General features: G+C 42.3%; 1 protein-coding gene across 2 annotated transcripts in view; it reads left to right on the top strand.

Moving 5' to 3' along the window:
* The window catches only part of LOC126282031 (leucine-rich repeat-containing protein 40-like), a 522,443-nt gene that overhangs the window by 476,875 nt on the left and 19,998 nt on the right, over nucleotides 1-25,570 (top strand). Inside the window, exon 1 of one of the 2 annotated variants that reach the window (XM_049981437.1) lies at nucleotides 9,700-9,774. The exons of the other annotated variant lie outside the window; for it this stretch is intronic. The gene's annotated coding sequence lies outside the window, so the exon portion shown is untranslated. Of the gene's footprint in view, nucleotides 1-9,699; nucleotides 9,775-25,570 lie in introns of those variants that run through there. 2 annotated transcript variants of the gene reach the window in all.

Raw genomic sequence — 25,570 nt, 5'->3', positions numbered from 1 at the left:
CGCCGTCTTGTGTTCAAGGTAATATGAAAATCTCAATAGGAGAGGACGACAACGGGATGCCGGTGATGCAGGGAATAACACCCAATAACTTCTGTCGACTTAACACCATGACGACAGACAAATTGGCGTCTCACTGTATTTTGATTATACTTCGTTAGCCTTCATCTACATCTACATGACTACTCTGCAATTCACATTTAAGTGCTTGGCAGAGGGTTCATCGAACCACAATCATACTATCTCTCTACTATTCCACTCCCGAACAGCGAGCGGGAAAAACGAACAGCTAAACCTTTCTGTTCGAGCTCTGATTTCTCTTATTTTATTTTGATGATAATTCCTACCTATGTAGGTTGGGCTTAACAAAATATTTTCGCATTCGGAAGAGAAAGTTGGTGACTGAAATTTCGTAAAAAGGTCTCGCCGCGACGAAAAACGTCTATGCTGTAATGACTTCCATCCCAACTCGTGTATCATATCTGCCACACTCTCTCCCCTATAACGCGATAATACAAAACGAGCTGCCCTTCTTTGCACCCTCTCGATGTCCTCCGTCAATCCCACCTGGTAAGGATCCCACACCGCGCAGCAATATTCTAGCAGAGGACGAACGAGTGTAGTGTAAGCTGTCTCTTTAGTGGACTTGTTGCATCTTCTAAGTGTCCTGCCAATGAAACGCAACCTTTGGCTCGCCTTCCCGACAATATTATCTATGTGGTCCTTCCAACTGAAGTTGTTCGTAATTTTAACACCCAGGTACTTAGTTGAATTGACAGCCTTGAGAATTGTACTATTTATCGAGTAATCGAATTCCAACGGATTTCTTTTGGAACTCATGTGGATGCGATCTCGTTTTAACACCTCGTGGGAGCAGGCATAATATTTTGCTTAATCAACACCGAACAATAACACACAAATATAGTAGATGGAAGGATACAAAGAAACAATCAGACTCATGGGTGTGGATCCATTTCATCATCAGAAGACTAAACAAGAACGAAACATTACGAAAGCAATGAATACGCTGGTTAGTATAAATTATTTGTATAGGTCTGAAGATGAAAAAGCGCAGATCTACACAGTACCCGCATCTGCACTTTAGTTTCTGTCTTAATGGGCATAATTTTTAGTTTCATCTCTTCCGAATTTTCAAATGAATTGATTATTATGTAGTAAAGAATAATTAGTTAACTGTGTTTCTTACATCTTCCTTTTGCACTAACATTTTTCTACATTCTCGTGCAGTTCATGAAATTCTACTTATATGATCTCAAGAATACACATAGATGCAATCGATTTCGAGGTGCAAAGTGTTTGTTACCTTACTTTTCGTGACAGGTGGGCGAAGTCCATTTCCAAAGACTTTTTATTGTACTGAACTAATCTTTTGTCCCAAAGTAACAAGGTAAGTGTTTTATTCGTATATATTTTGTGGGAAATTGTAATCGTGATGGAAGATTACACGCCTGAATGTTTGACACAACTGGTATCAGAAAACGCTGCACATAACCAAACCCCGCGCCTCCTCTCCGTATCCTGCTATGACACGAGCACGGGATTCTCCTCCTATAACGCTACAAGGCTGTTCCTAGCACAGCCGAGAATTGGCAACATCGTCACAAACATTTGGCAACAATATGACAATGCAATCACTTCCGCGTATGGTACTGAATTGACTCGCTAAATTCACATGATATTCAATTTCCATTTGAATGACTTGTGCTATATAAGCCTCACGTAAACTAAGACAATGAGACAGAAAATTCAATTTTTTGACTAAAGAAATACTATTCTTCACATAAGTGACAACGTTTATTATCTTTCACGATGCGTTATGAGGCTGAGCGATCAATACCATGATGAGAGTGGCGTGCTGGCAGCTGTGTCTCTTATTGCAACAGTTCACGGAGTGGTCAGTTCTAACCGTGGTAGGGGCCAGCGTGTGCAAGCTTTTTCCTGTGGTTTATTTTATTGAGCTGCGAATTTCCAGAAAAAAATTCTGTAACGAAATCCGATGAAAACCTTCACACATCAAATCCTATTGTCAGCTCTCTCTCTGCTAGTGACAAGCAACTTTTGGGTTTCTAGGAATATATAATTTTATTTACGAAATGCCACATTTGCATGCCTACTGAGTACGATACAGCGTACCAATTAAACAAAGACCCATTCGAAATCTAAGTGAGTAGTACACTCCTGGAAACTGAAATAAGAACACCGTGAATTCATTGTCCCAGGAAGGGGAAACTTTATTGACACATTCCTGGGGTCAGATACATCACATGATCTCACTGACAGAACCACAGGCACATAGACACAGGCAACAGAGCATGCACAATGTCGGAACTACTACAGTGTATATCCACCTTTCGCAGCAATGCAGGCTGCTATCCTCCCATGAAGACGATCGTAGAGATGCTGGATGTAGTCCTGTGGAACGGCTTGCCATGCCATTTCCACCTGGCGCCTCAGTTGGACCAGCGTTCGTGCTGGACGTGCAGACCGCGTGAGACGACGCTTCATCCAGTCCCAAACTGGCTCAATGGGGGACAGATCCGGAGATCTTGCTGGCCAGGGTAGTTGACTTACACCTTCTAGAGCACGTTGGGTGGCACGGGATACATGCGGACGTGCATTGTCCTGTTGGAACAGCAAGTTCCCTTGCCGGTCTAGGAATGGTAGAACGATGGGTTCGATGACGGTTTGGATGTACCGTGCACTATTCAGTGTCCCCTCGACGATCACCAGAGGTGTACGGCCAGTGTAGGAGATCGCTCCCCACACCATGATGCCGGGTGTTGGCCCTGTGTGCCTCGGTCGTATGCAGTCCTGATTGTGGCGCTCACCTGCACGGCGTCAAACACGCATACGACCATCATTGGCACCAAGGCAGAAGCGACTCTCATCGCTGAAGACGACACGTCTCCATTCGTCCCTCCATTCACGCCTGTCGCGACACCACTGGAGGCGGGCTGCACGATGTTGGGGCGTGAGCGGAAGACGGCCTAACGGTTTGCGGGACCGTAGCCCAGCTTCATGGATACGGTTGCGAATGGTCCTCGCCGATATCCCACGAGCAACACTGTCCCTAATTTGCTGGGAAGTGGCGGTGCGGTCCCCTACGGCACTGCGTAGCTCTTGGCGTGCATCCGTGCGTCGCTGCGGTCCGGTCCCAGGTCGACGGGCACGTGCACCTTCCGCCGACCACTGGCGACAACATCGATGTACTGTGGAGACCTCACGCCCCACGTGTTGAGCAATTCGGCGGTAGGTCCACCCGGCCTCCCGCATGCCCACTATACGCCCTCGCTCAAAGTCCGTCAACTGCACATACGGTTCACGTCCACGCGGTCGCGGCATGCTACCAGTGTTAAAGACTGCGATGGAACTCCGTATGCCACGGCAAACTGGCTGACACTGACGGCGGCGGTGCACAAATGCTGCGCAGCTAGCGCCATTCGACGGCCAACACCGCGGTTCCTGGTGTGTCCGCTGTGTCGTGCGTGTGATCATTGCTTGTACAGCCCTCTCGCAGTGTCCGGAGCAAGTATGGTGGGTCTGACACACCGGTGTCAATGTGTTCTTTTTTCCATTTCCAGAAGTGTATTTTACTGATCTGTGCCAATAGAGGCACGCTTGTGTACAGATACTCAGTTTTATTAAAACAGACTTTCATTATAAGGTTAAAGTGGGTAGTTTTATTTAATTTCTTATAATACAGTGCACAATCTTCGTAAGGTTTCTTTAGTGTTGTTAAGACAACACTAAATATGAGAGAGAAATTAATCATTAACGATATATGCGAATCCTCTAATGTTATCTATAACAGTCTGACAATACACATGCTGTTTATTGATTACATGCATGCAGAAAACTTGTTCTGAGTTAAAACTGTCAAACAGTGTTTGAAGAAGAATAAAATGCCACTACCAGACGACAGATAATGTAGGAAATACTTTTATGACTATTTTGGCACGATGCCCTCTCCCCATACATAATACAAAAGCTTCGAGATACATCTGCTGCCTGGCAGTTTATTAAAGTGAAAAGAACAAAATGTCGCAGAAGTTAGCCCTTTTTCCCCATGAGACAATTTTGGGTTCAGAAGTTAAGGGAATTATGTTCAAAGTTCCATTAAATTGATAACTTCAACAGACAACAGAATTGCGTTTTAAAAAATGTAGCAGTGAATGTAGCAGAACTCACAACCTCTGATCTACAGTGTGCGACGCTTACCATTATGCTACTAGGTGCCACATAGGTACAACAGCTCCAAAAGGCAACAATAGTTCCTCCAGAACTTCCGCATTCCACAGTGCTGTGAGATAATGCAAATGGCCGGATCTAGACTTCCGAAACACAGACAGTTACAACTTTTCTTTTGCACTGCACGACTGTTTCAACAAACATATAGCGCAACAGAGTAGCTCAAATGGAAAGGAACACATCCTATTTAAATTTCTGCACCCTACACTGTTGTCAGTTCTGTGTAGGTGACAGTTATGTTATTTTCAGTGATTACAAAATAGAATCGAATGTATGCACTGGGTAGCCGAGGCAGCTAATTCATGGCGATTCGGTCAACCAAGTAAATGAATGAACTGAACATGATGCAAACCACTACAGGGAGCCTGTCTGTCAGAATTCTCATCGAGTGTGCCGCAACAGTGTGATGATAGAAAAATATAACATGGTTTGGTGGTCTGTTGCTTTGATGGTGGGTTCGTATGGTGATGGTCTGGGTTCTATTTGAACTTCTGCCGATCATTTTTAACATGGAGAGATAGATTCTATTCTCGTCTGGCTACGCCAAGTGAAGAATTCATTGTGGTTTGAAATACGCATTAAACATAATATTTCTTCTTAACAAAGTAGACGTTAGGTTAAAGCACAATAAAGTCAGGAGTGGCGAAATGTGGGAACTCCATCACCAGTAACCTTTCTTATACTAGTTATTTATTTCTAGTGACGAAATAAACACTATGTAGGGTCACAGGACACTTATTCTATCTTTGTTTGTTCTTCTGTATGTCGATAAAATTGGCTCTGAAATGGGAACTCAGACCGCGCTTAACGCGGAATTTGATCCCTTCGTGACTATGCAGCTCGACTGCAAGTTGTTGTTTGTTCAAAACTGCAAATTCCTCAACATCCCCATATATTGAACGTGAATGTGTTCGAATCCTGGCCCCGCAAAAGGGTTTTCATTGCGATTTATCAAGTTCTAGCATGAGAACATCTATCTACTAGTGGATGATGACTTTGATTTTTTACTGCTTTTTCATTCGTTGTCAACACTAATGATATCTGACGTCTTTGGATCCCAGTGAGACACAACTATTTGTGAGATCACTGTGAGTTCAAGGATGTTATTCCGAGCTGCTGGTGGAGAAAAATTTGGTAGATGACGTCTGTTTGCGTGTAGTCAACAACAATATGTGTGGGGTTCGATTCCCAGTCAGCACTGAACTCTTCGTCATATTATTTCTAGTTCAAACAAGGACACATGTCACAGCTGGTGTACCAACCCATATTTAACGTTCGTTTTCTCTAGAATGTAATAGTGATAGGCGACGAGTTGGAGTCCTGGGAAGGAAAAAATTAGTGTTTCTTCTCGTCATTTCAGTTAAAACATCTAGCTACTGCCGAGAAAATCCGATATGTCACAGTTGATTATGCTTCGATAACAATCCGATTAGATTCTGGGTTCGAATCCCTGTCCAACACAAAGCTTTACCTCATGACATTTCATGTAAGTTACATGTGAAGAAGCAATATTTAACATCTCTCGTAGTTCGTTAACAGGGACAATAGATACTGGGTAAGAATTCGCGTCCGTTAAAATGTTACGTAATTTAAAGTTGATATTTTCTAACTGATACTGTGTAAAATCGAGATATATCACTCTCTGTATGCCTAGTCAGGAATGGCTGTCAGTTTCCGTCGGTCACGAAATCTTAGTCTGCAAGACCAGGGTTTGAATCCATATGCAGAACGAGACGGTTCGTCGTGTCATTTGAAGTTCATACATATTCTCAACTAGCTGCTGGTGAATAACTTATATTTCTAATGTCATTGTGTGTTAAATAACAAGTACAATATGTTACATTGAAGAGGAAATCATGAATATGATGAACTTATTACGCGCATTACCTATCTGACGTAATAATGAGAGTGGTAACATTTCAGGTATGTCATTTATTGCAATAAATGTGAGCTTACAAGCCTTAAGGACAGTCTTATCTGTGTTAAGGTGTTCCATATATTTCTAGTGTTGGGGTATTACTTTACATCTTGAGTTACTGCGATACAGATCAGTGTTTTCTAGTGGTGACTTGTTGGAACCATTTTCAATAGTCAAACGACTGTACCAAGGAGCGTTTAGAGGATCTGCTAGAAAGCTGCGTTATGTGTGTTGCATGCGAATCAGGCGAAATGCAATTCAAGTCGTTTGGATACTTTTGAGCACGACTGTACATACACTCACACACGCTAGTGCCTGTACGTTTGACGCTCTGTAGCGCCGTTGGATGACGTTTCCGGACGCGAGTTCCTATGTAAAACTTCGTCTACTAAATCCCCTCTACTGAATTTAATTTTTTTACATTTTAACGCCTAGTTCCGTTGGATCAAGTTGACGAGCAAATCTCCAGTACGTGAAATTACAACATGAAAGTAATAACAAATGAAATAAATTGTTTAGTAACCCAAAGAAACAAGGCTTAACTTTATGTAAACGTAATCAACAATATTACACAGCAGTCATCTTGATTTTTCAAGGAACTCCTCGACAGAATAGACGAAGTGGCCCGTAAGAGTACTCTTCAGTTTCGATTTGGAACAGTGTGGGTAACTACTAAGATTTCTGAACTCTAGTCCTAGCTTACTGAAAATTGATGCAGCTACATACTCCACGCCTTTCTACACAAGATTCAAACAAGTGCAATACAAATGCAAATTCGATTTCTGCCTAGTATTAACTGAGTGAAAACTGCTGATCCTTGGGAACAAGCCGATATTTTTAACTAGAAACGACAGTAAAGAATATGTACATTGAGAGGCCAATGTCTGTATATCCAGACTAATGAACAGGGGGGACGAGAGGTTCCAGAATCTACACCAATTATTGCTCGAACCGCCCGTTTCTGTGGAAAATATCCTTTGAGAATGGGAAGAGTTACCCCAAAATATAATAACATACGACATAAGCGAATGAAAATGAGCAATGTTGACTAATTTTCGTGTCAAGCTATCACGTAGTTCAGATACCGTTCGAATACTAAATACAGCTGCATTAAGTCTTTGAACAAGATCCTGAACGTGGGCTACCCACAACAATGTATTATCTATCTGACCACCTAGAAATCTGAATTGTTCAGTTTCCTAAACATATGCCCATTCTGTGAAATTAAAACGTCGGGTTATGTTGAATTGTTTGTTACAAACTATAAAAACTGAGTCTTACTGTGATTTAGTGTTAGTTTATTTTCTACAAGCCATGAACTGTACTATTCGAAACAGTGTTAACGTTGCACGTAATATCCTTTGCTACCAAGCCAGTGCCATCAGTAAACAGATATATTTTAGAGTCTCATGTAATACAAGATGGCATATCATTTATATAAACAAGGACCAGGAATGGCACCATCACTGATCCGTGTGGTACCCCCATTTGACCGTGCCCCACTCAGGACTCACATCATACCCATTCTCAACACTGCGAATAATGACTTTTCTGTTTGTTATCAAAGTAAGAGGTGAACCAATTGTCAGCTACTCCCTGTATTCCATAATGGTCAGACTATTGGATCTATATTTTGTGATCAAACACGTTATTTAAATAAAAAAAGATGCCTATAGTTCGAAACCTTTTGTTTAATCCATGCAGTACCTCACGGAAAAAAGAGACTATACCAATTTCAGTTGATAAACCACTTCTAAAACCAAACTGTACATTTGATAGCAAATTATGTAAAATAAAATGATCAATTATCCTTATATATACAGACTTTTCAATAACTTTAGCAAGCACTGATGTCACAGAAATAGGTCTAAAATTGGCTAAATTATCCCATTCTCCCTTTTTATAAAGTGACTTTAGTACTGGGTACTTTAATCATTCAGGAAGCTGACCATTCTTAAAGAAAAAATTACAAATTTGGCTAAGTATAGGACAAACATGTGCAACACAGTATTTTAATATTCTGCTAGGTACTCCTTCATATCGATGAGAGTCCATAGTCTTCATTGATTTAATTATTGACTCAATCTCCTCCTTGTCATTATCTCATAGGAGTACTGCAGACATCATTCACAGGAAGTCATTTTCCACTAGAATTAACTGATTTCCTGTTGAAACCAAGTTTTTATTTAATTCACCAGCAATGCTCAGAAATTGATTGTTAAAAACTGTACATATATCTGACTTATCAGTAACAGCTACATTTTTACTAAGAACTGACTTTATATGGTCGACCCTGCGCTGCTGACCAGACACTTCCTTCACAACAGATCATTTGGATTTAATTTTATCCTGTGAATTGACTATTCTATTTGCGTACCACATAATCTTGGTCTTCGTAATAATATTTTTAAGCATCTTACAATACTGTTTGTAATGCTCTACTGCAGCTCGTTTGTGAGTGCTTGTTGTTGTTGTTGGTTTGTTTTTGGGGAAAGAGACCAAACAGCGAGGTCGTCGGTCTCATCGGATTAGGGAAGGTCAGGGAAGGAAATCGGCCGTGCGGTGTCAAAGGAAAGATCTTGGCATTTATGTGGAGCGACTTAGGGCAATCACGGAAAACCTAAATCAGGACGGCCGGACGCGGGACTGATCCGTCGTCCTCTCGAATGCGAGTCCAGCATGCTAACCACTGCGCCACCTCGCTCGGTGTGTGAGTTCTTCTAACATTTTTATATAATTAATATAATTTATATAGTGTTAGCACACTAAGTAGGATACTGTTATCAACCAGATGATACAAAGTCGACAGTAAATCTGTCGATATCCATCTACGTGACAAGTGGAGAACGAACAATACATTACTCAGCATGTACGACTGCCTACTATTACTGAGCAACGAACCATTTGTTGTAGCCATTGGAGTTCAACGATAAATATTTTATTACAAAACAGAATTTATTGTGGTTATTTCTGTCTCCAATAGAGCACATGAGGGACGTCATGGGACGATGACTGCAGCATGATCCATAGCCACCATTAACCGGCGAGGAATAACGGTGTACGCAGGGAGCGTGCTGTTCGTGTCCCAGTATCCATCTGAGGTTGAGGAGGGATGTACGAAAATTATAAATGTCTTACCTGCTAAGAGGAAGAAAAACATGTTACGCTTACAGATGTAACAGATCTAACTCTGTCTTTACATCTTTCTGCAGTGTGGACGTAATCGTTCTTTGGCTATGGGAATAACGTAGAGCTAATTACCACCTAAGGATTTGCGCAGCGCAGCTGTTCATGCAACTTAATCCGGTGTAAAAAGTGATAAAAATCAACGCGAAAGTGAACACGTCTCACGAGTCAGCAGCCAATAGACAATGGCTGATAAAAAATTTCTCTTATCTCGTGACTGTCATCCCACCCGCAATATCTCAGACGCTCATCTCTTCGCCTCAACTTCTCTGCCTCCCCTCCCGTCCCACACTTGCCTATATATACCGCAGATAGTGGGCGCCAACATTAGTTTGCTTCAACGTTTCACTTTCTCAAGACCATAGGAATGTGAACCGTACGACTACGAATTGATTTTACAGCAGGTAACTGTTTTTTTTATATATTTTAGTTCTACTTCCTGCATCTTTCCATTCGAATAAGGTGATAATATACACTGATTAGCGAGGACATTACGACCACTGACCTACTATCGATACAACCCAGTCCATGCGATAGCAGTGTCACCTGGCGAGGAATGACGGTGCACGCAGTATCAGGAAGCGTTCTGCCTGTATCTAGACTGGGAAACGCACGCTTTCTCCCTGAGTTTGACCGACGGCAGATCGTGATGGCCCGGAGGGTCGGCATTTCGGAGACTGTACGACTTGTCGAGTGTTGGAGGAGAGATGGGGTGAGTGTCTTCGACAAGTGATGAAACCAAGGTATAAACCACGTCCAGACATCGTGGTGTTCGGCAGCCACCTCTGATCAGAGATGTCAAGCGTCATAGACTGAGCAGTCTGGTAAAACACGATAGTCGGCGAACAGTGGTGCAATTAACATCATACTTAATGCTGGGCAGAGTACATGCGTGCCTCCTAACGACGGGCCTACGCATGATCCATATATTTATCAATGTTAACACCACAACATAAACAAATACGACAGAAACGGGCACGTGACTATCGGTCTGGTGAAGTCCGATGCCTTCATCATGCCAAAGGGAGGGTGCGAATCCATCGTCTTCTAGGGCAACAACGCCTTGACACCTCTGTTGCAGGACGGAAACGAAGCTGGTGGCGACTCCGTCGTGCTCTGGGAAATATTCACGTGGGCATCCAGAGGGGCAGTGGAGCTCGTGCAAGTCATCATGACGGCCGAAGTCTATCGTACACTGGTTGAATACCACGTGCACCTCTTCGTGACGATTACACAGACCAACGAAAATTTTTATTAAAAACAATTTTTACTTTGATAGCTGATCTTTATAGATCTTTAGGAGCTGAAATACTGGAATACTCTCTTTGAAATTCTAAAGATGGCAGGGGTAAAATACAGGGAGCGAAAGGCTATTTACAATTTGTACAGAAACCAGATGGCAGTTATAAAGAGTCGAGCGGCATGAAAGGGAAGCAGCGGTTGGGAAGGGAGTGAGGGGTTGAAGCCTGTCCCCGATGTTATTCAATCTGCATTTTGGGCAAGCGGTAAAGGAAACAAAAGAAAAAATCGGAGAAGGTATTAAAATCCATGGAGAAGAAATAAAAATGTTGAGGTTCGCCGATGACATTGTAATTCTGTCAGAGACAGCAAAGGACTTGGAAGAGCAGGTGAACGGAATGGACAGTGTCTTGAAAGGAGGGTATGAGATGAACATCAACGAAAGCAAAACGAGGATAATGGAATGTAGTCGAATTAAGTCTGGTGATGCTGAGGGAATCAGATTAGGAAATGAGACACTTAAAGTAGTAAGGGAGTTTTGCTATTTGGCGAGCAAAATAACTGATGATGGTCGAAGTAGAGAGGATATAAGATGTAGACTGGCAACGCAAGGAAAGCGTTCCTGAAGAAGAGAAATTTGTTAACATCGAGTATAGATATGTGTCAGGAAGTCGTTTCTGAAAGTATTTGTATGGAGTGTATCGATGTATGGAAGTGAAACGTGGACGATAAATATTTTAGACAAGAAAATAATAGAAGCTTTTGAAATGTGGTGCTACAGCAGAATCCTGATGATTAGATGGGTGAATCACATAACTAATGAGGAGGTATTGAATGGAATTGGGGAGAAGAGGAGTTTGTGGCACAACTTGACAAGAAGAAGGGATCGGTTGGTAGGACATGTTCTGAGGCATCAAGGGATCACAAATTTAGCATTGGAGGGCAGCGTGGAGGGTAAAAATCGTAGAGGGAGACCAAGAGATGAATACACTAAGTAGATTCAGAAGGATGTAGGTTGCAGTAGGTACTGGGAGATGAAGAAGTTTACACGGGATAGAGTAGCATGGAGAGCTGCATCAAACCAGTCTCAGGACTGAAGACAACAACAACAACTGAGCTGAATCCAAATCTAACCTTAGGTTTTTTGTATCACCTACAGGTTTCGAGCAAAATACTTTTTATTATATAGTATAAAAATCCTATGCTATACGGTAATCGGGGAAGTTAATGAAACGCCTTGTTACAACATAAGCGTGATTTCTATTTAAAGTAAGCTACTTAAAAGAATGATATGTGTTAATAGAGGTTTCACTTTTCAGCTGGAATTGGCTTGTATGTTCTTTCTCTTTTTCCTTTTTTCTTGTGTAGCTTTTTCTGCGATGAGTCAATTGCTTAACTTCTCATTGAAGTGATCAACACCCATCATGTTGATGTTCCAGCGGACTTGGTAGCGTTTTTCCATCACTTGTTTTGGATGAATAAACATCCTACAGTCTTCCTTTTTGTATTCAATTACAAACTCAATTATCAGACCGGAAATGTCCGAGCAGTGCACTAAATCTTCTTCTTGTTTTAAAAATCTTGGAAAATTGCTGCTTTCTCTCTTTATGTTCATGTATATGCTGGTCCCAACTGCCAATAAGTACTTTTCTATTAATCTACAGCCAAGCTATTCAGCTCTCTCTTTCGTTAAGCCCAAATCAGTAACCAAATCGGTAAGCTTGGCATGAGTAAACAATTTGAGCTCTAGACTTTCTGTATTACACTGGACTTCATCATCATCTGGTTCATCTAAATCACATTGTCAGAAAATATTTCTGTTGGAATAGAACTTAAATCATGTGGTGGTTCAGGAACCGGCAAATCTACACCATGCGCTACTGGTCGGATGGCGAACAGATGATTAAGGTAGCTTATTATCTTTTTTTTCCGAATCATGACCAGTAATATTAACACTGCAAAAGTAGCAATCATCAGAATGGTTTCTTGGGTCCCTCGATATCATAGGAACAGCAAAACTAAAGGCTTTTTTTCTCCTTTTCGGATCATTTTCTCAAATCTTCAACACACACACAACATACCGTATGCGGCGCCCATGCTTTATCTTGATCACCTAGAACCAAAGTATGATTGATAAACCTTTTTCACAAAGTCTGTAATGTTTATTTGGTGGTTTTTAGTAACAATTTCACCACAAATATAACAAACACTGTCAGCAGAGTTTTTACAATCACGATTAGACATTGTACTGAGCATATGTACAGGAAACGGGAAAATCAGGTTAGGTTGACAGTAAACAAAACACCATCTGTTAACACAAAAATAGTATCGACTTTTCTTTAATAGCAAATGTTTTTCAGCAATGGTACCAATGCCATCTACATTCATTATACCTCCTTTTTACATTATTTCAACTATATAAAAGCTGCTAAACTCTTCAAGCAATCGCTTAATTTAATAAATTTAACTGTAAAATGTGAAGAAATGGTGGGTGATACAGTTTTTTAAGTATCATATTTGGATTTCCCACCCTAAAAGAACATAAGAAAAAGGTACTTTCAGCAAAAATGGTTTTTCATCGTTGGCCTGTGTTATGTTTCACGATGGCAGTGCCATTTTTCAACAAGATAATGCGCCATATCACAAGGCCAAGAGAGCGATGGAGTGATTCGAGGAACACAGCAGCAAGTTCCAATTTATGTCGTGGTCCCGCCAACTCGCCAGATCAGAACCTGGTTGCACACATGTGAGATGTGGCGTCAGAGCTCATCGCCCCCCTCCCCGGAATTTATGGGAATTAGGTAACTTGTGTGTGCAGATGTGGCACCAATTCCCTCCAGAGACCTGCCAAGGCTTCATTGCTCCCATGCCACGACACATCGCCGCTGTTATCTGTGCCAAAGTTGGATTGTGCTTCGAAATGCTCCATGAAGAAGTCGGCCACCAATAAACTAAACATGGCGACGCCTTCCAGCTGTTCGTAGAGGTTCATATTCCACACGACATAGCTCGTGGTGAACATGCATGAAAGGACTTGGTGATGGGTTGCGGAGTTATGGAACCAATATGCCACAGAGAATGACTGAGTGGCACTTGAGTAAACAAAGAAACATCAAAGCTGATCAGGACGTCGTTGGTCCATGTTTTAGCTACTTCAGCTTCTCAGTGAAAAGTCCTGAGCTTTTATATAATTGTCAGTCTTTTCCACTTGCGGCAGGCACTACCAATATACACTTGTCTGCGTTAAGACTCTTGACACAGCTGATATCAAGTGTTGTGTACTGGGGGCGTCCGCTTTCATGAAAGTCTCGTTGCCGCTGACAAAGACTAACACAGGTGTCTCTGTAGGGCGGGTGTGTGGGTTCTAGGACAGCACGCACGCACCATGAAAGTAACACAGAACAGTGACTAATAAAATGTATTACTCAACTTTGGTAACGGTCCTTACCGCATTTATAGAATGCCGGTTTAGCCTATCTGTTGCGCGTTGACTGCAGTTCTACGAACACAAACAAAATAATGTGCTCTGGACAGCATTCGGATGAAAACCAATTGATGTACAATTCGGAAAACAGTCCCAAACTAACAGTTAAATCTCTTCGCAGGCGGTCTCTATCCGTACACGATTGTTTTACAGAGTCGACCGGAAAAATGTGTACACTCTTTGTCACTCTTTATCGAGATAAAGATATTGTCGTTCGATTTGAGTTACGAGTGTGTTGTATTATGGTCTTTGGCTCAACAGATACTAGTACTTTCATCTCGCTATTGAGAAAACAAGATCGCTGGAGCACGCTTGACGTTCGGGTAACGAAAATGTGAAGTGGTTTCTCAAGTTTGATAATGCCGTTGAAGTGCAACATCAGTGGAGACGGGAGTTTGACACAGAACTGCCAAACCATCTAACAACTAAACGCGTCATTGACAAGTTTGAATTGCGTGGAATGATTTGTGATATTTACAGAGGAAGGTCAAGAAGACAGCGTACAGCTACAAGTCCTGCTTCGTTGCCGTTCGTGTTATATACCTTTGTTAATTCTCCACAGAAGTCTACTACGCAATGTGCCCGTGAACTGGGGGTTATCAGTACAAGTGTACGAAGAATTCTGAATGCTGCAAAGTGGAAACTTTACTTTAAGCGATTACTGCACGCGATTAATGATGACGATCCTGATCGACGAACGCAAGTTTTCGAATGGTATCAGCAAATGGTAACTGATGACGAACAATTTATGACGAAGGTAGTGCGGAGAGACGAAGCGCAATTTAAACTTGATGGAACCGTGAATCGAATAACAGTGTGTACTGAGCGTCGGAAAATCTGCATATTTATTTGTATAAAGCAGAAAGTAGTCAATCCACCAGGGGTTCATGTGTGATGTGGACTATCATCTAGGGGCTTAGTAGCCCCCCCCCCCTTTTTTTTTCTGCTACCGTCACTGGAGGGGTGTACCTAGAAATGTTACGAACATCAATTTTAATAGGTATACGTGCGCTTTATGGAGCTGATGAAGAGGTCTTCTACCAACAGGACGGGGCGCAACCACACTACCACCTAGCCACACGAGCTTTCCTTGATGACAGTTTTCCGGGGCATTGGATTGGACAAAGAGGACCCATTGAGTTCCCGTCACGGCCGCCAGATCTAACACCTATGGACTTTTACTTGTGGGGAACTGTGAATGATGATGTCTGTCGACATAAGCCACGCACGCAGAAGGAACTTCGCTAGGAGTTGGCGACATGTGCAGAGTTCTCCACTATAACATTGACTTACGTACTTGCGACGACCGCTCATCGTTCTGCTATGTGTATAGCCGCCAACGGTGAAAGATTTGAACATTTAAAGCTAAACTGAAGGTTGTACAACATGCGTGGTCAATTATTAAGTGTAAAATGAACACATAAGTAATACTTTTCGTTCCTTAAAGTGTGTACACATTTTTCTGGCGGACTCTGTATTCACTATTCTGTTTCTACCTAGAGACTGTCCATCTGTTGGCCACTGTTTCTATCTCACTCGACGACATGAAGACTTGAAGACATGACGAACGTTCTGCAGGAACTCCCTAGCAATACTCGGGCTGACTTACAACTTGCAAATGACAACTTCTGCTCGTTCACGGTTCCTTAAGCGCGCGTCTCTCTTTCTGGTGCTGCTGGAGCTCCAGAGGTTGTCACTCTCGAGGGCCGCTTGATTTGTTTGTCGACGGCGATAATCCTACTGCGGACGGACGTCCACGGTACTTCTGGTACCAACTCTTCTTGTGTTATATTTTAGTAAATCACATCAAGAAATTCGCTGTCAGTGAATAAATTTCCTTATGTGTGTAATTTCTATGCGACTTAATGCTACGAGTTCCAGCATGGTGAAATAATGTTTGAATTGGAGCTTTTATTATTTCATGAACTACTCCTTATCTTTCTTGACTGAATAATTCGTTTGAATATATATGAATATCGAATCTCGCCTCATTAACAATTCTGCGCTGCTGTAAGTCAGATACACTGAAGAGCCAAAGAAACTGGTACACCTGCGTAATATTGTGTAGGACCGCCGGTGATCACATAGAAATGCCACAACGCGACGTGGCATTGACTCGACTAATGTCTGAAGAAGTGCTGGAGGCAAATGAATGAATCCTCCAGGGGTGTCCAACGTCCGTAAGAATCCGAACAGGACTTTTCAAGGCGTCCCAGACATGTCTCTGGAGCCTGGTGGAAGTGTTTAAACTCAGAAGAGTGTTCTGGAGCCACTCTGTAGCAATTCTGGACGTGTGGGGTGTCGCATTGTCCTGCTGGAATTCATCATGCTGGATGCGCAATTCTGGACGTGTGGGGTGTCGCATTGTCCTGCTGGAATTCATCATGCTGGATGCTTACCTAAGTGTCACCTGGCAGAGTCTTATCTAGACGTATCAGGGGCTCCATATCGCTCCAATTGCACTCGCCCCGCACTATTACACAGCCTTCAGCAGTTTCAACAGTCCCCTGCTGACATGCAGGATCCATGAAATCATGAGGCTGTCTCCATATGCGTACCCTTCCATCCGCTCGATACCATTTGCAACGAGGCTCGTTCGACCAGACAACACGTTTCCAGTCGTCAACAGCGCAATGCCGGTGGTGACGGACCCAGGCGAGGCGTAAAGCTTCGTGTAGTGCAGTCATCAAGGATCCATGAGTGGGTCGCCAGCTCCGAACGCCCAAATCTATGACGTTTCGTTGACTGCTTCGCACACTGACACTTGTTGCTGGCCCAGCGTTGCAATCTGTAGCAGTTTGTGGAGAGGTTGCACTTCCGTCACGGTGAACGATTCTCTACATTGGTCCCGTTCTTGCAGGATATTTTTCCGGCCACAGCGATGTCGGAGATCTGATGTTTTACCTAATTCCTGATATTCAAGGTACACTCGTGAAATGGTCGTACGCGAAAATCCCCACTTCATCGCTACCTCGGAGCTGCTGTGTCCCATCGCTCGTGCGCCGACTATAATATCACGTTTATACTAACTGAAATCTTGGTAGCCTGTCATTGTAACAGCAGCAACAGATCTAAAAACTGCGCCAGACACTTGTTGTATAGGCGTTGCCAACCGCAGCGCCGTATGCTGTTTATACATCTCTGTATTTGAATATTCATGCCTATATAAGTTATTCTGCCGCTTCAGAGGAGTAAACTATTGAATAACGACAGTTTTTCCGTTGATGAGAATGACTGTATCATCTGTTGATGACGAAAAACTTGTTTGTTGGTCTAGTACAAAAAAATTGTAAAACTTCTAACATTTCCTCTATTATAGACGGCAGTACTACAACCGCGGCCTGTAAATACCTTGAGTGCTGGCAGACGTAGACATTATTAGCATCACAACTTCGATGCTAATTCTGTGCGATCGCTGCAGTGGACGTCTTTATTGTCTTTTGTCTTAGTTGCTGAACAGGGTAACCAAATTTACTAGTTTTTATGCATATTGTTCAGAGAATTACTAAAACAACAATTTCACTGCCTGTTCTTACAGTTTCTGGAGTTGGTGGCATTGTGCTAATAAGAATCGTAATTCGCCTATCTGCTTCTTCACGTTGATGTTCATAATCAATTTTGGTCAGTTTTTACGGCGTGGTTTTTGTTTACACTATGGCGCGTTGAAAACTAATGCCTCCGAATTTTTATGTGAAAATTCTTAAAGATTTTAAAATAAAACAAACTTTAGTAACTGTCTACATCTTTATTCTTCATTATTTTTCAAGACAGTCACCTTGGTGACGAACACATTTCTCCCAACGGGAGATCGCTTTGTTGCTACCGTCACTGTAGAATGTTTAATTGCCCTCAGAAATAAATATTAGCATCTGTTGCTTGCCGATTGACTTAATAGTAATGAATCTTGACAGAACTGCAGCCGCACCTCCGAATACAAAGTTTCATCACTATCAAATAGAAGTCTTCGAACATGTTGCTTAAGTTCTCGAAACAGGTGAAAATCGAATGGGGCCAATTCGGGACAGTATGGAGCAGGGTCGATGACAGGGGACATAAAGTGTCGGATCGCTGCAGATGTCGCAACGTTCGTGTGTGGTCTGGCGTTCTCATGCTGAAACATAGGCTGTTTTATGTGTGGACGAACACTTGGCTTTCAGTTTCTCCCCCACCGACATAGTTACGGTACATACCGCAAAGTTACACGATACAACTCAGACCCCTCTAGCGGCAGAGGGTTGCACGTTGCGTCGGCGAAGTGTGAATGTCGACCCAGTAATACGTATGATATGCAATACCTCAACGGATAATGAGAACAGAATAAAAAATTCGGAGATATAACTTTTCTGCACACTCTCGTATAATAGGAGTTGCATGAAGTCTCAAACGCTATAAAGATTTTCTTCATTTGCATTACTGATGCCGAAGTGTCGTTCTCCAAATAATTGGCGAAGAACTGTGCTGAAACCTCTTTAAAGGAAAAAAAAAACATAAGACTTCCCAAAAAACTGATTAACCTGGGTTGTAAAGGGCCTGGAATTCTGTAATATGTATCGCACCCTTGTAGATTTTCTAGTTGCAGTCTTTGATTGAACGTGTTCAATAGTGATCAAGTATAATATGTATCTCTGCAGCATTATTTTATTAAAGCTGTATGAGAATACACTTAGTCTCTTTATCAAAAGTTTGTGGGCAGGAGAAATCGATCAGACGGAAGAACTAAAAACCATATTATTTCGGCGTCGATTCGTGTAGGCTGAAGCATGTGGGCTGGAGACTTAAATGTCTTTTCTAATGTGTACAAGTATGTTTTTAACATTTCACCGGTACACCAGAAAAGAGCAGGTGGCTTTGGTGCTAGTGGAAATATCGGTGTTCTCCCTTTTTTTTTTTTTTTTCAAAGTTAATTACGTAGTGAGGTGGCGCAGTGGAGCGTATTCGGCTGTACGACGGCTCAGACCAGCGGTTTCCCGTGATTTTCCGTGATTCCGGGATGGTTTCTTTCCCCATGCTTGACACAGTCCGAGCTTGTGCTCCATCTCTAATGACCTCAATATCGACGGGAAATCCTTCCTTCTTCAAGGCTAATTGCGAATAGCCAACCAAAGGTTTCTCGTTCCGTTTTTAGTACTACCTGTATGTCTTTATTCACGTGGACTTTGAAGGCGCACTGTGATGCGAAACTAACAATTTTCTTTCGTGATATCGTTTCTCAAGTCCTCCGATAACAGAAATCCATTCGCAAATAAAAATTAATCAGTGTGTATTGTCCATTGACTTAATAGTAAACTGGTAATCAGGAACATTTAAATATGCTTCACCAGGATTAATTTAAAGAAAAATAAATTTAGCGGAACTATCATCAAATTGATTTACCGTTCTTTTAATCGTTTTCATAAATTGTGATGACTTGCTTTTACTTTTTATTGGGCCTTTGGGAAGAATCCGATGTATCATCGTTTAGTAACAAACCATATTGTCTTTTGTATCACTGATTCCAAGCACGCCTCGTCGCAATTCGGTAACCAGTGGTCCGTTTTCTCGGCGCAACCGAATTAAATTAATTAAGCACATTAGGAACCATCTAGCATTAATAGTCTGGTTTAGTGGAAACAACGAATCAGTCACATTGTAATTTGCGTCCAAGTATAGTTCGAAGTAACTGGTACAGGTGATTCTCGTCAACCGAACAAACAAGTAAATAAACGAACCATACTTGCAGTAGTATTGAACCTTTTTTCCGTGTTTACCCATCTCTGTACGTGTGCAGCCCTCTTTACAGCCGTTAAAAATGTGGTTCAATAAATCAGGTAATTCAGTTCTATTGTTGTCGTGAGAAGCAGGTTCAGTAGATGTAGTATCGATAACTACTTTTAAGAGTACATTCAGCACCTCTGATGGAACTTGAGTTGTGGTTAAATACTCTTCGAAGCGCGGTGACTGTGACACTGATGGAGTCGCTTACAACGCTTAGCGCCTGCTGTCTAAAAAGCGCTTCACTGAACCTCCTGCTAATAATTCTGCTTGAACCAATACTTCCCATTATCCACTGGAATCTGTCAATTTCCTGACTGCTCTGAAAAATGGTGACTCATTACGAAAATATTATCAAGTTTTGGCTTTTCATTCTCTTGAATCTCTGGCCAAATTGTATTCCACGAAAAACGCTTTTCTCCGCTTTTCTCAGCTGTTTCTTGGGCCATGACAGGTGTTTCATTTTCAGTAGCTTAAGACGATCGAGAAGAGTCTGTTGGAGGAAGTAGTCAACTTTTGGATTTTCATAATGATCTGTCAATATCACACAGTTGAACTCCAAGCACAAAGGAACACAATCAGATCTGACGAAGGCATTACCCATAACAAATCTTTATCAATAGTTATCTCTTGGGCTCTTTTGTGTAGGTCGACTGCACTATTAGAAGAATCAACGATAAGAATCATCATACTTGTTGTTGGTTTATAGTAATTTGGCCAACACCTCGGAAAATTTCATTATAACGTTATATTTCCAAAAAGAATGTCAATATCTTTGCTCGTTGCTGTCAAGTGGAAGAACTGAAGAACTTTGTATACGCAGACTGAAGCGAAAAATTCAGATTTGTACCAAGGCTGCGATTCCAACCCAGGTCTTCTGCTCGCAAGGCAGACACGCTAAGTACGTCACTGTCGCAGAGAGGCTTTGCTCACCTGCACGGACTAACCTCACACGCCTCCAGTTCACACCTGAGTCCACTTGAGGACAGAGGCGTGCTAAGGTCGTCCATGCAGTTGTACAAAGCCACTATACCAGTATGGCGTAGTGGGTTGCACGTCTGCCTAGTAATAGAAAACCTGGGTTCATGTCCCAACCATGGTACAAATTTTCATTTGTGACTTCAGTCTACATATATACATTATATATGCCTCAGAAAGGTCTCTGGAACCATGTAGTATCATTTCAACACCTGAAGAAGTGATTATTTCAAGGTCCTCACTTCCTATATGGCTATATTAACCGACTATTCCGAGCACAGTGTACTTTTTCCTGAAATTTTATCAATGCAATCAAAATTATCAAACGCTATGCGAGTTGTGTGCCCATATCTGTAACCACCTGATAATGTCTTGTTATCTGTGGCTGCTGAGTAGCTTTTGCCAAGCCTTCAACTAAATTACACTACTGGCCATTAAAATTGCTACACCAAGAAGAAATGCAGATGATAAACGAGTAGTCATTGGACAAATATATTATACTAGAACTGACATGTGATTACATTTTGACGCAATTTGGGTGCATAGATCCTGAGAAATCAGTACCCAGAACAACCACCTCTGGCCATAATAATGACCTTGATACGCTTGGGCATTGAGTCAAACAGAGCTTGGATTGCATGTACAGGTACAACTGCCCATGCAGCTTAAACACGATACTACAGTTCATCAAGAGTAGTGACTGGCGTATTGGGACGAGCCAGTTGTTACGCCACCATTGACCAGACGTTTTCAGTTGGTGGGAGATCTGGAGATGTGCTGGCCAGGGCAGCATTCGAACATTTTCTGTATCCACAAAGGCCCGTACAGGACCTGCAACATGAGGTCGTGCATTATCCTGCTGGGTTTCGCAGGGACCGAAAGAAGGGTAGAGCCACGGGTCGTAACACATCTGAAATGTGACGTCCACTGTTCAAAGCGCCGTCATTGTGAACAAGAGATGACCGAGACGTGTAACTAATGGCACCCCACACCATCACGCCAGGTGATACGCCAGTATGGCGATGACGAATAAACGCTCCAATCTGCGTTCACAGCTATGTCGCCAAACACGGAATCGACCATCATGATGGTGTAAACAGAACCTGGATTCATCCTAAAAAATGACGTTTTGCCATTCGTGCGCCCAGATTCGTCGTTGAGTACACCATCGCAGGCGCTCCTGTCTGTGATGCAGCGTCAAGGGTAACCGCAGCCATGGTCTCCGAGCTGATAGTCCATGCTTCTGCATACGTCGTCGAACTGTTCGTGCAGATGGTTGTTGTCTTGCAAACGTCCCCATCTGTTGACTCAGGGATCGAGACGTGGTTGCACGATCCGTTACAGCCATGCGGATAAGATGCCTGTCATCTCGACTGCTAGTGATACGAGGTCGTTGGGATCTAACACGGCGTTCCGCATTACCCTCTTGAACCCACCGATTCCATATTCTGCTAACATTCATTGGATCTCGACTAACGCGAGCAGCAGTGTCGCGATACGATAAACCGCAATCGCGATAGGCTACAATCCGACCTTTATCAAAGTCGGAAACGTGATAGTACGCATTTCTCCTCCTTACACGAGGCATCACAACAACATTTTACCAGGCAACGCCGCTCAACTGCTGTTGGTGAATGAGAAATCGGTTGGAAACTTTCATCATGTCAGAACGTTGTAGGTGTAGCCACAGGCGCCAGCCTTGTGTGAATTCTCTGAAAAGCTAATCATTTGCATATCACAGCATCTTCTTCCTGTCGGTTAAATTTCGCGTCTGTAGCAAGTCATCTTCGTGGTGTAGGAATTTTAATGGCCATTAGTGTATGTCTTATTGTATGCCCATGCCTGTTCTGCATCGTAATTAATCGCCTAGAATTTGTTTAAGACCTTATAGCTAATCCGAGGGTTAAATCCTTCGCAGTATTGCATCTACCTTTTGTACCAGTTTAAATAGTATTGCTGCCAGTGACGTCATTTTGAATGCGATCTCGCATTGCGGGGTAGCCTCGTGGTCTCGGGCGCCTTGTCACGGTCCTCGCGGCTCCTCCCTTCGGAGGTTAGAGTCCTCCCTCGGGCATGGGTGTGTGTGTTGTCGTTAACGCAAGATAGTTTAAGTTAGCTTCGGTAGTTCGTAAGCTTAGGGATCGATGACCTCAGCGGTTTCGTCCCATAAAACCTTAACACAAATTGCAAATTGAATGCGATCTCCTGTTACAAATGTTGGTTTTCAACGTTTGGTCCAGCAATGAAGTTTGCAAATTCAAATAATTTCTCAGGAGTCTCGTATTCTCCGTGAATTATGTTATCAGCTGTTTGACTCGGCAACGATTAGCAACTCACCCCTTTTATGCAGTTCCTTAAATGAAACGGTGTATCATCAGATTTTATTGTTTTCTTTTATTTTCAAACATTCGTAGTTATTTGTCATTACAGCTAATGGATGTGTGAATTGAAAACAATTTCAGAATGAGATTTTCACTCTGCAGAGGAGTGTGCGCTGATATGAGACTTCCTGGCAGATTAAAACTTTGTGCCCGACCGAGACTCGCACTCGGGACCTTTGCCTTTCGCGGGCAAGTGCTCTACCGACTGAGCTACCGAAGCACGACTCCCGCGAGGTACTCACAGCTTTACTTCTACCGTATCCGTCTCCTACCTTCCAAACTTTACAGAAGCTCTCCTGCGAACCTTGCAGAACTAACACTCCTGAAAGAAAGGATACTGCGGAAAACAATTTGTTTACAGTGTGGTAGCGCAGATACTTCTATTGTCCTATGGCCAGCAAATCCTTTCGCTGTTTTTTTCCTAGTAAGTGGGTTGGTAATGTTTACTCAGAGTCTATTTTATCCTCTCCGAATTCAAATATTAGAAATTTCTATCTAGAAAAGTACAATACATAACTTCATTACATAACTTTATTATTTTATATTACTTCTCTATTTAAAAAATTCACACCTCCAGAGCTGAAATTAAGCAACTACTTATTTTGCGAACAGAAAGGCCAAGTGGAATATTCCGTCCGCCTCGTCTGGTGCAGACCATAATGTATTATGAATGTCTGTCTTTAGCGAGAGCTTCTGTGAAGTTATGAAGGTAGGAGACGAGGTACTGGCGTAAGCAAAGCTGTGAGTCGTGCTTGGGCAGCTCAGTTGATAGAGTACTTGCCCCCGAAAGGCAAAGCTCCCGAGTTCGAGTCTTGGTCTAGCACACAATTTTAATCTGCCAGCGCACACTCCGCAGCAAAGCGAAAATCTCATTCTGGAAACATCCCCCAAGCTGTGGCTAACGGATTGTCAGTCGTGCTTGGGTGGTTCAGATGACAGAGCACTTGCCGGTGAAAGTCAAAGGTCCCGAGTTCGAGTTTCCGTCCGGCACACTGTTTTAATCTGCCAGGAAGATTCATATCGGCTCACACTCCACTGCAGAGTGAAAATCTCATTCTGGTAAATGAACGATAATATTAATTGACTGTTTGGTCAGTTCTTTGTAAAAAAACCTTCATGAAGTTCAATTGATTACCTACATAAAACATTACTATTAGTAACATATGAGCCAGAGTTCAGGTTTAAATACAAGTTGGTGCCAGTTTTTCAGATTCACAGAATATGGCTTAAGAGCAAAATTTCAGTTTACATTCATCCATATACCAAGCTAAATGTCTACAAAAATTCTGTAGGGTACACAGTTGGTGAATTCATTTTTCGCTTGAGATACAAACATTCATCTTTCGTGGTAATCATTTGGTTACAAAGTTTATCATGATACATTTTTAGTACTCGTAGAGATGATCGAATGGAGCAAGTGGTTGAGTTTTAGGCAGGGATTGCTTGCTGCCGTTTAGGTGTAGCTAACTGTAACTCTGCATTGTAAGCTACTTCTACCTCGCCACTCCTCACCGGATGCCGAAGAACATGAAAAAGTCCAAAATTAACGTAATTAATTTATTATTACCAATATAGAAGACTTCGTATGGATTAATAGATTGCGTTTGACAGTGAGGAGTTCCGACTCAGAATCTCGACTTAATGCAATATCCTTTACTCATTTCTGAAATCGCATACGTTATAGATTTGTCATATGCTCGGGATCAGTTGGGTCAGTTTTGTCCTTCCTTGCTAGTTTTCACTGCTCCTTCAAGTCCAGTAACTGTGCGGTCACTACATGGACTAATTAGCTTCCACGCATTTGAGGTTGGTATTCCGGTTATTGCCCCTTGGCAGACTGGTAAACTGACAACCCGCACTTGTCAGTAGCAACGCCGCCTGTTAGCCGTCACCGGAGTCCAGTTCTAATTTGACGTTAACTGCGTACCATTTACAGGACATATTATTGTTCTACGATAGACACTACAGTGGGTGTCCGTTATTAGTGCCACTAATAGATTCACTTTAGAATTGTTCGTTACACAGCAGCCAACATATCAGTTAAATAACTGTCGACACACATTATAGTCTGTAAACGGCCATCTTCACTTCATCCTTGACACCCACGGCTCACAATTAACGTGGCTGTCTATATTACCACTAAGCCCTTATGCATGCATTAATTGCGCATAACCTTTACAATTCACACAAACTGTCTTCATAGAAGACATGTTTTCCAAAGACCACCATCTCATACATTTCTGAACTAGATCGTTATCAGATTACTTATCATTTCTACGCTCTTGCTTTTATGTGAATGATCTCCACCCTTGTCTAAAACCGTTAGTTCTATTCTAGTTTTTAGTTAAGGATATTTCCAGTAATATG

This window comes from Schistocerca gregaria, chromosome 7 (genome assembly GCF_023897955.1).
Source record: "Schistocerca gregaria isolate iqSchGreg1 chromosome 7, iqSchGreg1.2, whole genome shotgun sequence".
Lineage (NCBI taxonomy): Eukaryota > Metazoa > Arthropoda > Insecta > Orthoptera > Acrididae > Schistocerca > Schistocerca gregaria.
This window is presented reverse-complemented; position numbering and strand designations above follow the sequence as displayed.